Genomic DNA, 17770 nt, shown 5'->3' with positions numbered 1-17770 from the left:
TTGCCGTCACCACTACAAACAACCACAAATACCATTGCTGCCACCACCACCACCACCACTCTTACTATCACCACCCAAGACAACCACTAATACCATTACCTCTACAACTGCTGTCACCATGTTACTACCACTACCATATTACCATTGCCACCAGCACTGTCAGCATTACCACCACAGCACCGCCACTGCCACTGCCACCACCACTCCCATTCTCATTCCTGAAATAATTTTCTAGACCTTCACAGGCATCTTAATGGCTATTTGTGCCCTAGGTCAGAGTTCTTGCGTGCATTAAATGGGTGAGATTGGTAGCCATTGTTAATGTCAACTAAAGGGGCACTTCAATAAAAGTCTCTTTTCACAATAGTTAAAGAGAATTCTCCAGGCTCACACAGAAAAACTGAACTTTAAATAAATTCTTCCCCAAAGGAACAAACAACAATAACACTTACTGCTCTCTTTTATTTAAGGCATATTACAACATGCATCCTCAACATGCAGAGACCTATTTGAAATTCGCTCCTTGGAGGAGTAGAGAAGATAGGAAGGCGTGTTACTCGCCTGTGGTGACGATCTCACAGAACTCCAACCCTTAGTTTTACCCTGGAAGCCTCTTCTTTCTGAAGACTGCAGCTGAGGTTGAGAACAAGAGTAAGAGTACATCTTCTCATAAGAAGGTAAGAGGCCTGAGGTAAGAAGGTAAAAGAGTCTCATTGTTTCTGTCACTTCTTATGTATTAAAAGGTCACAGAAGCAGCTCAAGTCAGAAAGAAATGTGCCCAGGACAGAGCTGATGATGGAGGCAAAAGAGATGGACGGGGTGGTAGTCTTTGCAAAACGTATCTATGTGGTTGAATTCCAGGAAATTGTGTTTTAAATTAAATTTAGAGCGTTTTTTTCTCCAGGAAAAGGATGGGGAAAATAATTATACAATTTGTATACTGTGTAAAAATCACAATCATAGGCATCTATGGAGAGAGAAGCTATTGAACTGGCGCAATAATTGTTTTCAGCTTTTTCTTTAAGATTTGTCTGCTGTTACTTCTGTTGTTTTGTCATCTGTTAGCACTCATTCATGCCACTCAATAAAGACCTCTTAAGACCACTATGTCCCTGCTACTGAATGAATGCTAGCTCTTGAGGGCACCGTGAAGACTATCCCTCAGTGTCTGCCTTGGAATTTGTCACCTATTGAAAACTATAGCAAGCAGGTGGTGACAATACAGAGGGGTCATGCTACAGCGGATGCGTGCACCTAGTCCAACGAAGGCACCTGAGATGGACATCTGAATCAAGTCTGGTGTCATAGAAGGCATGGCCAGAAAAGGAGGCTGGGATTAAACATCATCTATTCTGTCACTGGAAGGATGGGAAGGATTTTGCTAGAACAAGAATGGTGGGAAGGTAAGGAAGGAGCAAGGGATATTTTAGGCAAAGGGACTAGTGAGTGCAACAACAAAGGAGTATAAGAGAAAGTGTCCGTAGTTCTAGGAACGGCTAAAGGGATCAGTGTGATGCGGCTATCACAGTAGATAAATAGTAGGCTGTAAGGGTATATGAAAAAGTATCTGAGGAAAACTAAACATTGAGAAAATTCTATTTGGTAGCAGTGTTTTCCCTCCTGTGAACTGAAAAAAAAAGCCATCGCTTTTTTGGAGCCTTTGGGGCCAGTTAACTGATGAAGCAACAGCATTTCCTGGGCGTCCAGGTAACTAGAGCAGCAGTCCAGAGCCAGGATGGCCGTGTCTGGTTTCAGAACAAGTCTGACATGGATTAAATCCACGACTACACTGGGGTTTGCACAAAAGAAGAGTTAGAAGGAAGTTGCAGTCAAGATGGGAGAGGAACAGTGGGCTTCTGAACATATTTTGGAGGGTGTGTGTCCCCTGTTATATGGCTTTACTCTCTGGGATTCAGAGCACATGCAGAATGAAAAACAGACATCCATACTGAGTTTTTAGGATCTATTAGAGGGTAGTGACAGACCCTGATCCTGTACATGTTTTATTGTTGCTTTAACTACAAAAGCATGGGAGGAGAGGCAATATTACTGGTAGAAAACAAATATAGAACTTCGCATTAGAAAGTGGGACCCTGACCAATCAGCTCTGACAGTCCAATTTTAAAGAGCTCGCTTTTAGATATTAGACAGTAAGTCACCATACTACCCCTTATCCTAAAGGAAACTGTAACTTCCCTGACACACTTCTTCATAAAAAATAATCTGCTGTAAAAACAACCAGAAGGAAACACAGAGAAACAGATCGGATCGGTGGTCACCAGAGGGAGGAGGGCGAAAGGGGTGACTAGGCTCATGTGTGTGGTGCTGGGTGGCAGTTCACCTCTGGGTGGTGAGCATGATGTAACCTACACAGAAATCGAAATATATAACCATGTACACCTGACATTTATATAAAGTTATAAACTAATGTTACCACAATAAAAAAAATCTGATGTATAGTTGATTTTCAGGGTAATTTTTAAAAATTTCCCTTACTTTCTTAAAAATGAATACTATATATTCTCTAATTTAGTTGAATTGTCATTTCTTTTAGTTTGTTTATTTCTATTATTTGTAAGTGGTCTCGCCAAGAAAGAGCCATGATTTTCTGAACATATGTAACTGCCAGAGAGAATGGTTCAGAAGCCCAAGCGTCAGCTTCAGCACACTTCAGTTCCCTGGAGCAGCAACTCCAAACCCCAGCAGTTTTCTTCTCAAGCTGCCAAAATTAGGTCAAGAAAACTATGCCATTTTCCCATGGCTGCATGTGCCCGTGTGTACACACACACACACTTTCCCTCTCCTGACATCGTCGTGAGTTGATGTTACCGTGCACACTGAAGCAGATTATTTTCGAGGCCAGTATTGGTAATACACACTATAGTCAAGGCCTGAGAAGTTAATAAGCCTTCGCTAGAATGTAAGAAGACAAAGGACAGTAGTTTTTAGCTCAAAAGGAAAGTTGTTACTGATTTTATTAGAGCTTTTTTCCTGCTATAAGACAAAATGAATAAAATACAAATTCAAATTGGACAGGCTTTTAGAAAATGGATTGGGAGCATGACAGTCAATTGGAAAAGCCAGTTATTCTTTCTTCTTGACACATAAACTAAAATATCCTGTCAGTCATTTTTAAAAGAGTGGTAATAAAAAAAATTGGTGTTGGCTGCATGGCACTATTTTAGCCAATTCATGTCAAGACAAGAAAAGAAAAATGATAAATGACATATTTGTTCCTATGTCAGCTGTTGATCAAGTATATTTCTGTGAATCATTTTCTTAATGGGAAATTTTATTCTCAGCACTTGAGTTTTAGTAAAATTTTACCTTAAATTTAATACCACAAGAGGGTAACAAAGAGAAAGGAAATAAATTTTTTTGTGTGTGAGGAAGATTCGCCCTGAGCTAACATCTGTTGCCAATCTTCCTCTTTTTTTTTTCCCCTTGAGGAACATTAGCCCTGAGCTAACATCTGTGCCAATCTTCTGCCACTTTGTATGTGGGATGCCTCCACAGCATGGCTGATGAGTGGAGCAGGACCCCACCTGGGATCCGAACCTGCAAACCCTGGGCTCCTGAAGCAGAGCACACAGAACTTTAACCACTAGGCCACAGGGCCGGCACCCCCAGGAAACAAAATTTAATATGCATCTATTGTGCTGGGTCCTGTGCTACAGACTTTATATCTCTTAGTTTTCATAATAATTCTATGAACCTGTGTTATTTATGAAGAAATACTTCTTACTTATGAAGAAATAGAGGCTCACATAGTTTAAATGAATTGTCTGTGGTCATCATCATGATCATAAATCTACCATAACAAGTGGTAGATTTGTAAAAAAAAACCTCCAAGTTGAAGCTTCTATACAATTCTGTTTCATTTTCAAGAATGTGAAATTTCAGAAGTCCCTGCCTGGGACCTTGCTAGTAGGGTTCTAATACCATTTCATTTTTTTTTCTTAATTTTTTTTGTGTGTGTGAAGGGAAGATTGTTGCTGGGCTACCATCTGTGCCAATCATCCTCTATTTTATGTGGGATGCCACCACAGCATGGCTTGATGAGCGGTGTGTAGGTCTGTGCCTGGGATCTGAACCTGCAAACCCTGGGCTGCCAAAGAGGAGTGTGCGAACTTAACCGCTACACCACTGGGCCGGCCCAAGCATTTTATTTTTAAGAGAATGATTCCATAGGGTTAAGAGAAAACACTAGCAGTTAGTCCTAACCTGATTCAGAGGGTACAGAACTCTAGTCCTGAAGGAACGACTTTTCTGCATATGGCATTTGAGTATAAGGAATTCTCAAGTCATATTCAACTTCTGAAAGAATGAGAAAATTTTTTCTTTTCTCTTTTGTTCTTTCTAATTAAATCCATACTTTTAATTTTTTTAGGGACAAAAAATTTGGAAAGTGATTAATTCATATTATGGTCCACTTATTTTAAGGAACGTGGAAGGAAAACGTAGATGAAGGAGAAGGCACCACGTTACGGGTGCCGTCACAGGGTGTGGCGAGGGGAGCTGTGTTCATTTGCTGTGTCCAGTCGTGCTCGGCTCTATGGGATGCACCTAGGAAAATTTGCCCTCAGGACCACTGAAACTAATTTTATTTGTGAGGAAAGCTGCAAGGGAGGATTTAAGAACGATTGTCATATCTAAAGTAGGTGTGGGGGAAATTTTATGAAGGAAATTTCACTCATCTTTGATTCTTTGCTTCCAAATCGCCTCTTGAATTCATGTGTTCATTCATTTAACAATCATTTTTTGAGTCAGGAGTAAAAATATCACCAAGAAAGAATCTTCTTTCTGTAAGAGTTCATAGTCCAGTGGATATCTATATTTATGTAGGTTTTATGTATCTATCTATGCATTTCTCTCTCTATTTATCATCTGTCTGTTTTTTAAACAACAGAGCTACCATATCCAAAAGCATGGAGAGCAGAGAGGAAGAAGTAGCTACCAGCTCTGTCTGGAGAAGGCTGGTGGCCCAGAAAAGTTACACAAAGGTGAAGCCTAGCTAAATCTTACAGCAAATCTTTGTCGGGTCAGTAAGGCAGAGAACGTAATCGCTGAGGCTCCAAGAGAGGCTGTGGAGCGAGAACGTCAGCATGGGAGGGGGGCCTGGCTCTCACAGCTTTGCCCGAGGATTCACCTTAAAATTGGGCAGTCATTCAACACTCCTGAGAACTCTTCTCTCTTTAACCCTCAGACCCATGGGTAGACACACCAGCTAACTCTTAATTCCCCACATCCCTGTGGACACCAGACAGCGATAATTAGGTTTTCCTAAAGATGTGTTGATAATGTCTTTTGAAATAAGGGTACAACCAACCACTAAAAATGAAAGAGTCTGTCTCATCCGACACCTTGCTGGGTGGAGACCACTCAGCCCATCCTATCCTTGTGTATCTCAGGGACAGAACATACGCAGAGCCTCCATCTTTCGATTCTAAACTTCAGTGAAGTCTTCCTTAACCTTTCTTAGTCTGGCGTCCAGCTGTCCTGGGGGACTAAGGAAAGTGTGCTGTGCTCAAGTTTGCAGGAGAGCAGTATTCTCTGAGCCTAAGGCCAGGAGGGTTTGCGATTCCCAGTATGGAATTACCTCGTGACGTTCCTTTTGCTGAGGGTGAGGGTGCTAGTGCGACCAACCTGTTCCAGTTTGCCCAGGACTGTTTCAGTCTTTTTTTTCAATTGTGGTAGAAAACACATAACAAAATTTGCCATCTTAACCATTTTTAAGTGTACAGTAGAGTAGTATTAAATATATTCACATTGTTGTGGAACACATCTCCAGAACTTTTTCATCTTGCAAACTGAAACTCTGTATCCACTGAACAACAACTCCACTTTTCTCCCCACGCCAGCCCCTGGTAGCCACCTCTCTGCCTTCTGTCTCTATGCATGTGACTACCTTAGATACCTCATGCAAGTGAAATCACACAGTACTTGTCTTTTTGTGACTGGCTTATTTCACTAATCGTAATGTCCTCAAGCTTCATCCATGTTGAAGCATGTGACAGGATTTCCTTCCTTTTTAAGGCTGAATAATATTCCATTGTGTGGATAGACCACATTTTGTTTAATCCATTCATCCCTCAGTGGACATTCGAGTTGCTTCTGCCTCTCGGCTATTGTGAATAGTGCTGCTGTGAACATAGATGTGCAAATATCTGTTCAATACTCTGCTCTCAGTTCTTTTGGATCTATACTCAGGAATGGGGTCTCTGGACCATACGGTAGTTCTATTTTTGATTTTTGAAGAAACTCTGTACTGTTTTCCATAACAGTTGCACCATGTTACAATCCCATCAACAGTGTTCAAGTGTTCCAATTTCTCCTCATCCTCACCAATACTTGTTATGTTTTGCTTTTTGATAGTAGTCACCCTACTTGGTATGAGATGATATCTCATTGTAGTTTTCATTTCTCTGATGATTATTGATGTTGTGCATCTTTTCTTATGCTTATTGGCCATTACCATATCATCTTCAGAGAGACGTCAAGTCTTTTGCCCAATTTTAAATTGGGTTATTACATTCTTTATTCTTGAGTTGTAGGATTTCTTTATATATTCTTGATACTAACCCCTTATCAGATGTATATGATTTCAAATCTTTTCTCCCATTTCATAGGTTGCCTTTTTACTCTGTTGATTGTGTCCTTTGATGCACAAAAGTTTTTGTTTTATGTTGTCCCATTTGTCTATTTTTTGCTTTTGTTGCCTGTGCTTTTGTTGCCATATCCAAGAAATCAATGCCAAATCTAACATCTTGAAGATTTTCCATTATGTTTTTTCTATTTCTGGAAAAAATGCTGTGGGAATTTTGAGAGGGATTGTGTTCAATCTGTGGGTAACTTTGGTTGTGTGGACATCTTAGCACTATCAAGTCTTCTAATACATGAACACAGGATTCTTTCCGTTTTTTTGTGTCTTTAATTTCCTTCAGTGATCTTTTGTATTTTTTAGTGCACAAGTCTCTCACCTCTTTGGTTAGATTTATTCCTAAGTATTTTATTCTTTTTGATGCTATTGTAAATAAAATTTTCTTAATTTTGTTTTTGGGTAGTTCATTGTTAGCGTATAGAAATGCAACTGATTTTTATATATTGATTTTATGTCCTGCAGATTTGCTGAATTTTATAAGTTCTAAAAGGTTTTTTGGTGGAATCTTTAGAGTTTTCTACATAGGGACTGTCCTAGTTTTAAAATCTAATGTGCTGCATCCTGGGAAATTCCTTAGTCCTGGGTAAACTTGTTGGTCACTCTAGGAGTTGCTGGTGATAGTGATGGAGGAACAGTGACTCTTGGTAGCAAAGTTGTGCATTTTTTAAAATTGAAATTTTTATTGAGAAACTTGTAGATTCACATGCAGTTGTAAGAAATAATGCAGAGTGAGCCTGTGTATCCTTTACGCAGTGGTAACATCTTGCAAAATTATATCATAATCTGGATGTTGATATTGATGCAATCCACTGGTCTTATTCAGGTTTCACTAGTTTTATTTGCACTTGTTGCGTGTGCATGAATCTAGTTCTGTATAATTTTATTGCACTTGTGTGTGCATGAGTCTAGTTCTGTATAATTTTATTGCACATGTAGCTTTTGTGTTCCACACCACAGTCGAGATACAGAACAATACCATCACCACTAGGGTACTTCTGGTTAGTTGCCCTTTAATAACCACATCCATCTCCCTCATATCCTCTCTGCCCACACCTCAGCCCACCCCATCCTGTTTCTAATCCCTGGGAACCACTAATCTGTTCTCTTTTTATAAAATTTTATCATTAAAAAATATATATATATGCATCCATATATGTATACATATGTCTGTGTGTCAGGGGATCATACAGTATGTAATTTTTTGGGATTGATTTTTTTTTTTCACTCGGCAGAAACTTTGAAGATTCACCCAAACTATTGTCAGTAACAATAGTTTTTCCTTTTTATTGCTGAGTAGTATTACATGGTACATGTGGCACATGGTACCACAGTTTGTTCAACCATTTACCCATAGAATGATATCAAGTTTTTTCCTAGTTTTTGGCTGTTATGAATTAAGCTGCCATAAACATTGTAAAAGATCACATACAGAGGATGAAAAGAGAGGCTACACACTAGGAAAAAAAGAAAAAAGATCTTTTTGATTTTTTTAATTAGTATTTTATAATTTTCAGCATAATTCCTGTATATGCTTGGTAAGTGTATATCTAAGTATTTTATTTTCTTTGGAGTGATTATAGTATTCTGTTTTTAGTTTTTATTTCTTCATGTTCATTGTTAGTATATAGAAATGGGAATGATTTTTGTGTGTTGGTCTTGTATCCGAAAGCCTTGCTAAATGAGTTGTTTGGTTTTATTGATGGCTTCTTGGAATTTTCTATGTAGACAATAATGTTATATGCAAATAGGGATATTTTATCTCTTTCTTTTCAATCTATGTTCCTTTTACTTACTTTTTGCCTAATTTTAGTGGCTAGAATTTGCACTATTATGTTGAATAAGAGTTCTGAAACAGACATCCTTGCATTGTTCCTGGTGTTAGGGGAAAGATTTCGATCTTTCATTATTAATTATGATGTAGGTTTATAAGATGCTCTTTATCAAGTTAAAGAAGTTCTCCTTTATTCCTGACTTGCTGGGAGTTTTTATGATGAATGGATCTTTGGATGTTGTCAAATGCTTTTCTAGCATCAGTTGATATGATCATATGACTTTTCTTGTTTAGCTTGTTGTAATGGTGAATTTCATTGATTTAACTTTTTTTTCTTGAGGAAGATTAGCCCTGAGCTAACATTCGCTGCCAATACTCCTCTTTTTGCTGAGGAAGATTGGCCCTGAGCTAACATCTGTGCCCATCTTCCTCTATTTTATATGTGGGACACCTGCCAGAGCATGGCTTGATAAGTGGTGCGTAGGTCAGTGCCCAGGTTCCAAATTGGCAAACCCTGGGCCACTGAAGTGGAGCACACGAACTTAACGGTTATGCCTCTGGGCTGGCCCCTCATTGATTAATTTTTGATTGTTGAACCAGCCTTGAATACCTGGAATAAATCCCACTTGGTCATGGAGTATAATTCTTTCTATAAATTATTTGATACAATTTGCTAGTACTTTGTTAAAATTTTTATGTCTAAGTTCACAAAATACATTGGTCAGTAATGTTCTTTCTTTTGTTTTTGTTTTTGTTTCTGTTCTGGTGTTAGTATCATGGTAACACCATCCTCGTAAAATGAGTTGGAAAGTGTTCTCCCCTTATTCAATTTTCTAGGACATATTGTGTAAAATTGGTGTTAATTTTTCTTTAAGTGTTTGGTAGAATTCTCTGGTGAGCTGGACACCATTTTCTTGAAAGCTTTTAAATTACAAATTAAGTCTATTTATCTAATGATTACAAGACTACTATGATTATATATTTTATCTTGGATGTGTTTTGGTAGTTTGTGGTTTTCAAGGAATTGATCAGTTTCTTCTAAGTTGCCAAATTTATGAGCACAAAGTCTTTCATAGTATTCCCTTATTATGCTTTCGGCAGCTGCAGGCTCTGTGGAGATATCCCCTCTTTCATTTTTTATATTGGTGATTTGTAACTTCTCTCTTTTTATGTTGTCAGTATTGCCAGAGGTTTATCAATTTTCTTGATTTAAAAAGAAAAACCAGCTTTTTGTTCCATTGATGATCTCTATTGTTATTGTTTTACTTATTTTCAGTTTCACTGATTTCTGCTCTTATCTTTAATATTTCCTTCCTTCTGCTTGTTTAATGTTTCCTTCCTTCTGCTTGCTTTATTTTGCTCTTCCTTTTCTAGTTTTTTGAGTTAGAAACTTAAGTTATTGACTTGTGATCTTTGCTTGTTTCTAATGTAAGCATTTAATGCTAAAAGTATCTTTCTTGTTGCTGTTGCTTTAGCTACATTTCATATATTTTTATATGTTATATTTTCATTTTCATTCAGTGCTATGCATTTAAAAATTTTTCATTTGACACTTTCTCTTTGACCCATGGATTATTTAGATGTGTTGTTTAATTTCCACCTGTTTAGAGATTTTCCTGTTGGTTTTCAGTTATTGATTTGTAGTTTGATTCTATTATGGTCAGAGAATACATTCTGTATTGTTAAATTTTTAAAAAATTTGTTATGGTTTGTTTTATGGCCCAGGATATGGACTTTCTTGGTAGCAGAAGGCCTGGACTTGAGTCCTGCTGTCATATTTTGACGCCGTATCCTGACTGGGTGCTAGGAAATTGGTCACACCTTAGTTGTGGGGACCTGTCCTGGGTGTGGCTGAACCAGGCATGGAGCCAGACAAAGTAGACGGTGGAGAGCCATAGAGGAGTTTCCTAACAACCAGTGATTTGAAAGAGTAAGTTAAAGGGAGAAAACATAATTATGGAGATAACGCCATAGTGGAGTTGTGTTACCATAATTCGAAACTAGTGAGTTGCACCAGAGAAATAAGAAGAGATAAGCCTGGGTCAAAAAGGCACAAGAGGATGCGTTAGGGGAGTGTGTGGGGGTGAGAAGGCTCAGCATGTTTCAGAAAAGGGAATCAAAAAGTCAAAGTTGATTCAGAGATAGTTAAATGACAGTGGCCCATCCAAAATCAATGACTAGTAAGTAGCTTAGATTTCAAGGCAGGCTTTCTGATTCCACATAGTTTGCTTTTTTTTTTTTCCTCACTACTTCTTCAAATATAAGGAAAATTAAAAAAACAAGGTATGGAGCAATTATGAAAAAGAAGAAACCAAAGTACCGTTACAAAATTTGAAAGAAATTTAACCAAATTTAGCAAGGCCACCGTTTGGTTGCAAACAACCCTATCCCCTCCTCTGGTAGTTAAAGTAACGCCAGATGCTACAAATGGAACAGGCCTGACATTTTGGTGACCTGATATACTTCGTTCCTCCCTGTTCATGTAAAGTCCAGTCAGGGGCAGTGGCGGTAGAGGGTGCCCTCTGCTCCCTGCTGCTCTTCAGGGACCCAGGCTGAGCAAGATTCATTTTTAATCCGTGGCTTCCAAGCCTTTCTGGGCATCAACTCCTGAAAGAGAGAGAGTGGATGATCATCTAGGAGGTGTCTGGGGGCCAAGCCTGAAAGTTATGTACATTGTTTCGTCCATATTTTATTAGTTAGAAATTAGTCAGATGATAGAATTCAAATGCAAAGGAGACTGGGAAATGTACCCTAGTTTTGTGACTAGGAAAAAAGTGAAATAATTTGGTGAACAGCTACCCAATCTGTGCCACACATTCTTTGTCCACCAGGACCTCTTTATATAATGTGCCAGTGTTACCAATGATCGTTTAATCAACCGTCATCGCCATACTCCTTGATTCTGTAAGTTGCTTTGGCACTCACAAAGGCTGTGATTGGGACTTTCAGTCCACTGCTACCACTAAAAGTTTTACAAGAAGTCATTGGCTGTGTTGGCAACATTAAGTGACATCTAACTCATAATTAAGAGGGCAAGTTCTCATTCAGGGATATGACGGCTTCCTGGGTTGTACGTTTACTTTCCTTTTGTGATGATGTATCCAGGTAGAGTGAGTGAGAAAGGATGCTGAAAAGCTTCTTCAAGGAAAATTATCTGGAACTATTGAATAAGAACAGTGTTTCCCCAAATGTTCTTGTAGAACACTAGTACTTGGATATACTCCAAAGCAAAAAACAAGTGATTCTTTACCCAGAAAAGTTTAGAAAATGGTGAAACTCAAATCTGTCTTTTGAGAGTTCGCAATGCGTATGAACATATTCAAGATTCTAAATAATCCTGCCATGAAGAAGTCTGGTTTTAACTTAGTCTTCCTAACACTTGTCGTGGATCCCTGTGTTTTAGGGCCCTGTATCATTGTGACACATCTGTGGCAAATCCCATTTGACGCCCACTGCAATCAGGCGTCCTAGTTATGAATGCCACTTTCTAACTTTCTATACTGAATGATTTTATGTATTTATTAGTAGGAAAACACTTTTCACATTAGCAATATTGTCTTGTAGCATTTTTTTCAAATAGGTAGAAGAAAATAGATTTAGCCATATTTTCCCTTTTTATTCTTCTTGCCTTCTTTATTTGCCAGCAACCTCAGTACTAGGAGGGTAAATGTTAATTTGTGTAGCTGTTCCTTCCTCTCCCTTAAAAAGATCTTGCATGATGCAGACTTTTGTTTATTTTCTCCTTAGGCTGCAACTCCACTTTATGAACTTTAGAAGGGCTTTTTGCTACTGCCAATATTTCTTTATTTTCCACAGAAATCTTTTTCACTCTGGTGTTCACTCCTCTTCAGGTAAATAATCTTGGGCCCTTCCTTCTACCCCTAGTTCTTCGATTTTGTTTTTATTTTTCTTTTTTATATTCTGAAGCGAAACGAGAGACCAAATCTGAGAGAGTGTCTGAGATTGAGGTCAGAAGCATTTTGAATGACGTTGGAGAAGCCTTGTTCAGAAGGTGGGGGCAATTTACAACACTGTGTGGGAGTGGTATATGCCACCACAAGATGGCACTCATTTGTTTTAGTTTCTAACGATGAAAAATTGGCGATTTTTGTATTGGCTCGAAAACAAAAATAGAGCTTTGACTGTATTTCAAAAGTAACCTTGCTTATTTTATATGCTCTCATTTTTTATTATGTTTTTTACATATGCAAAAATAATTTCTACTGGAGTTTTGGGATATAATATCATGAAGGTATGTCTGCCAAACATTATAATATTTGGAATAAGTTGAAATTTATTGTCTATTTCATTAGATCCTTTTTTGGGGAAAATTATTGCTATTGCTTTTTCTCCCTTCTCTCTTTTCCAGCGAGGTTGCCAGTAGACTCTAAAGACAAGTGAACTGATATTTACACATTGAGACTCACTGACTGACTTTGTGCCACTCTGTGTCTGCTCTTACAAAGTGGCAGGCGCTTCCTTTTCCTGAGGGCTGTCACTCAGTACCCTTGGCACTACCAATCTCCAGACAGTAGGTTATTTCCTGAATGATTCTTTTAAAAAAGCCCAGGCAGAGATGTTGGGGTATTCTTTATTCTGGTTAAGGCTTGTAAATTTGGATTAAGACCACAAGAAATCAGGACATTTGGGGGACCATATGGTGGTATCCATTTGGACCTCAGGAAATCCAAAGGAAATTCTGGCATTCCAGGGGCTATTTAATCTACAAATCTCACTATAGTTTGCTTTAGTAAAGTAATCTTAAATTATCTGGGGCTGGGCTTCCAATATGTAGCTATTAGCCACATCTGGCTATTTAAATTAAAATTAATTAAAATTAAACAAAATTACGTACTTAGTTCCTCAGTCACACTAGCCACATTTTAAGTGCTCAGTAGTCACATGTCAATAGTGGCTACTGTATGGACAGGACAGAGTATAGGTTTCTGTAGCTGCTGAAAGTTATCATAGACAGCACTAATCTAGAGGCTATTATTGCTTCCAGTTCATGTGTGAAGGACAAAAATCTGTAACTGCATCCTTGATTATTAGTCACTTCAATTTGTTTAAACCAGTCTTAGTTGCTTGGATAGCAGATGCTTTTTTAAACAGCCATGTAATCTACTGGAAAGAATATTGGATACAGAGCTGGAATAACTAAGGTTTGCCCCAACCAGAAGCTCATGGTTATGAGAAGAGAATTTGACTTCTTTACGTCATTTTTATCTGTGGAGGATACGGCTATGAAATATGTGCAGAAAAGAGCAAGCCCCTCCTCTGTCGCCAGAAAGATCTGCTTACAAAGTTGGGCCCTGGCTGGCATCTGGGGACTTGGGTTTCAGGAGGGTTCCCACCATACCTCACCAGAGCGGCTCACTGTGCTGGAAATGCTTGTATGAACAATATGGCTTCTGTTGGACTCCTGCCTTCCTTCTGGGGGTCTTGGATTTGTGTACATGCCTCGCAAAGGGTGCCTGCATGGCTAGCCCCAGATAAAAACCTTGTTGCTGAGCCTAACAAGCTTTCCTGGTAGACAACGTTTCACATTTGTTGTGAAACAACTTGTTTCTGAGGGAATTAAGCATATCCTTGTGATTTCACTGGGAAATGAATCTGGAAGCTTGTGCCTGGTCTCCCCCAGACTTCACCCCATGTGCCTTTTCCCTTTCTGATTTTGCTTTGTATCCTTTCTTGGTAATAAATTGTAACTATGAGTAAGACTATATGCTGAGTTCTGTGAGCCCTTCTAGCAAATCACCAAACCTGGGGGTGATCTTGGGGACCCAGCACACCCCATGATTATGTCAAAAGGGTAATATGAAGTAAAAAGCTTAGAAATAGGTTTGAATTCCAAATAAGTTCCCATATACTTGTATGTTATTACTAGTAATTGTATTGAATCTGGCAAAGAAGAAAAAAAAATCAGACAGAAAAGATGTTTATTCAAAAAATGTAAAAAATGAAACTAAGAATCTATAGACACCTGAATAAATTACATCTAAAATGTTTAAAATGTAATTGTTGTGATTTTGCTGATATTAATTGGGAGCATTTTGAATCCCAACAATGTATTGGGATTAGGGAAGATATAACCTGGTGAAAAACAGGACCCCATGCCCTTCTTGGAGCTTTGAACATCCTCAGAAAGACCATTAAAACATTTCATTGATAATCACAATTCACTCCCATCTACCTTCTCCCGACAGTGGCACCAAGTCCAGAGAGTTTACCGGGAAGTTTTAGCAGACTTTAACTTACAGATAATTCTGGTTTTATGCCATGTTTCCAGAGTACAGAAGGGGGAAAGCTACTTAATCCATTTTTTGATGCTAGTATAATTTGTATACCTTGATATTCAAACTGTATAAGGAGAGTACAATAAGAAAACAAAGGCAAATCTCATTTATAAATGTAAATACAAAATTACAACACTTTATCTCTTTCTCTGGGTCAATCTTGTTAGAGGATTGTAAGGCAAATTGCATCTAGCAGCAACATTACCAAATGGAGCTTATTCTGTTGTTCAGCAATAGAAAATATATTTATGTATTCAGCACATTAATAGATAAAATGTGATAAAAACATACAATCATCTCAATAAATGCAAGGAAAGCATTCAATAAAATTCACTACCCTTTAATAATAAAAGCTATTAGTAAATTAGGACTGAAACAGAAATATGATTGGTCTTCCTCAGAGTCAGTGCTATCACCAGTGCTCTTCATGTTGTGTTGGTGGTCTTAATTATTACAATAAGAAAAGGAAAGAACATAAGAGATATATACATTAAATATAAAAAGACAAAACTATAATTTTCAGACAATATGATTTTCCATGAAAAATATGCAAAAGAATCTCCAAATTATTAAAAACAATAAGAGTTCAGCTGGGATGGTGGGGATAAGATTTGTATATAAAATCTATAATGTTCCTATATAACAGCAGTAAACACAAATGTTATAGAAATTTTTAAAAAGCATTTGCAATGTAACAAAACATATAAGATATATAGGAATAAATTGACAATAGATATTCAAGTTTTATGTGGATAAGATTATAAAATAGTTTTCAAGCATTTAAAAGGAGTCGATTAAGTGGAAATGTGTACTATGGTCATAGGTGGGAAGATTCAACATCATAGAGATTTCAACTCACCCAAATTTATCTATAAATTCAATGTAATTTCAATAAAATTTCAACAGTTTTTCATGGGATTTGAGAAATTGATTCTAAAATTAATATGAAAGAGTGTAAGTTCAAACAGCTGAGCTAATTCTGAAGAGGAAGGGGGAGGAGGAAGACAGACTTGCCAAACTCATTATCAAGACTTGTTTACCTGCTAATGGAATGTAAACCGCCTCAGTTTTCAGGAAAGGGCAAATACATCAAAAGGACAAAAGAGAAAGGGGAAACAAACAAACAAACAAACAAAGAACAGAATGATTTAGACTTTACATATATGGTATTTCAGTTCATGAGAAGAGTGTCATTATAATATGTAAAACTCTAATAAGTGGTCTTGGAACAACTGCATATCTAAATGTGAAAAAAAGAAGACATACACATACTCAATTCCATTTGATTAAAGACCTTATAACTTTTTGAAGAATATAAAGAATACCTTCATTGTATTCCATTTAATATATATTAAATTTTTATAATTGTACATTTAACTATATTGAAATTGTAAATTTCTAAACAACAAAAGATGCAATAAACAAGAATGAGAAAAATGTTTTTGACATAGAGACCAAAGGATTAGTATCTAGAATATATATAGAAATCTTACAAATCAACTGGGAAAAGACAACCTAATAAAAAAAGGATAATTGGGGATTGGTACCTGCCTACTTTCTTGGATAGAATACAAATGGCCTAGGTGACATTACTGTGAACAAATAAGTGGTTTACATTGCTTTAAGAATATGGGTACAGAAACTATCATTAGAAGATATGGAAAGGATATTGCATATCTGAAATAGCCTTTTTTCACCCCAGTCTCAAGATCCTACAAATCTCTGTTTTTGGACAAGTCAGAGAAGTCAATTTGAAGGACAAAAGGGAATTTTGAGTGCCATTATTTTGGAGGGTACAGCAATCTTTCTATCGCCTCTGGGTGTGTCAAGCACAGGTGATGCTAAACAAGGTTACAAGAGGCATTTGATCACATTTAGGCTAAGAGTATGCATGTTACAATTTAACAGATACATCTGAGCATGTTTAACTTATTTATAATAACTGATCACTGCCAGTTTGGTTCATAGTCCATTCATTCTCCACATAAATGCCTTCTCAACACCATAACAATGGGCAAAGTATATGAAGATGCACTTCAGAAGGAGGAAACCCAAATGGCAGGCAACTTTAAGAAGTTTAGTAATAAATAAAATGCAAGTTAAAATAATAAAATTTCATAGCCATTTTTTAGTAACAATTTTAAAAGCTGAAAATTTTAAATATTTAAAATCTGAAAATATCAAGTGAAGACTTCAAAAAATAGGACTCTCATACGGTAATGGTAAGAGTGTAGATTTTGGAAAGCAATTTGACAACAATATTATTAAAAATACACTCACCTGACAATCTAGCAGTTCCACTTCTTGATATATATCCCAAAGAAATTCTTGGCATGTGTGCAGAAGGAGACATTTATAAGGAGCATTGATTTTAATAGTGAAGACTGGAAACAATCTAAATACACATCAATAGAGGAGTGAATAAGTAAATTGTGGTATATTTAGCTAATGAAATAGATTATTGTAATTAAAAGAAAGAAACTATATCTATATGTATCGACATGGATAGAGCAAAAAAAATCTAATGAATAAAAAGTATGAAGCACACATATATTGTGATAAAATAGTCGTATACATTGGACCTGGTTATTTCTATCTCTATCATCATTATTTCCATAGAGAAAAGGAATAAAAACATGTACAGGAAGGATTTACACCAAAAGTAAAATAGAGATTTCCTGTGGGGATAGAGGGAGAGAGCCACGACAACATAAGTGTACAATGAGAATTTCAGCCTTATCAGTAATGTGTTATTGTCCAGTTAGAAACAAACAAATGAACAGAAAGGCCTACATCAACAGAGCTGAAGTGAATATATTTGACTGCTAACACTTATTAACTGTATATGGTGGATACCCCGGTGTTTGTTATTTTATTCCCCATAGTTTTCCATATTAAAGATCAATAAGGAAAAAAATGTATAGATAGTATTTGGAATCAGCCTCTGTCTGTAAGTGAACTGTAGAGCGCCCTCTTTGGCCTGACAAGTACCAGCACACTTTTATAGAAATATCCTAGGCAGCCAACATGATTTCCTCTCCT

General features: G+C 37.2%; 1 protein-coding gene across 4 annotated transcripts in view; it reads left to right on the top strand.

The window, feature by feature from the left end:
- Positions 1–17770, top strand: part of AIMP1 (aminoacyl tRNA synthetase complex interacting multifunctional protein 1) — a 136891-nt gene that overhangs the window by 95254 nt on the left and 23867 nt on the right. For 3 of the 4 annotated variants that reach the window (XR_011430339.1, XR_011430340.1, XR_011430338.1), the window contains exon 9: positions 471–677. The gene's annotated coding sequence lies outside the window, so the exon portion shown is untranslated. Of the gene's footprint in view, positions 1–470; positions 1105–17770 lie in introns of those variants that run through there. The other variant, XR_002803009.2, reaches the window with a different exon arrangement.

Source organism: Equus caballus, chromosome 2 (genome assembly GCF_041296265.1).
Source record: "Equus caballus isolate H_3958 breed thoroughbred chromosome 2, TB-T2T, whole genome shotgun sequence".
Classification (NCBI taxonomy): Eukaryota; Metazoa; Chordata; class Mammalia; order Perissodactyla; family Equidae; genus Equus; species Equus caballus.
Note: the sequence above shows the minus strand (reverse complement) of the source record. Positions and strands in the feature narration are given on the sequence as shown.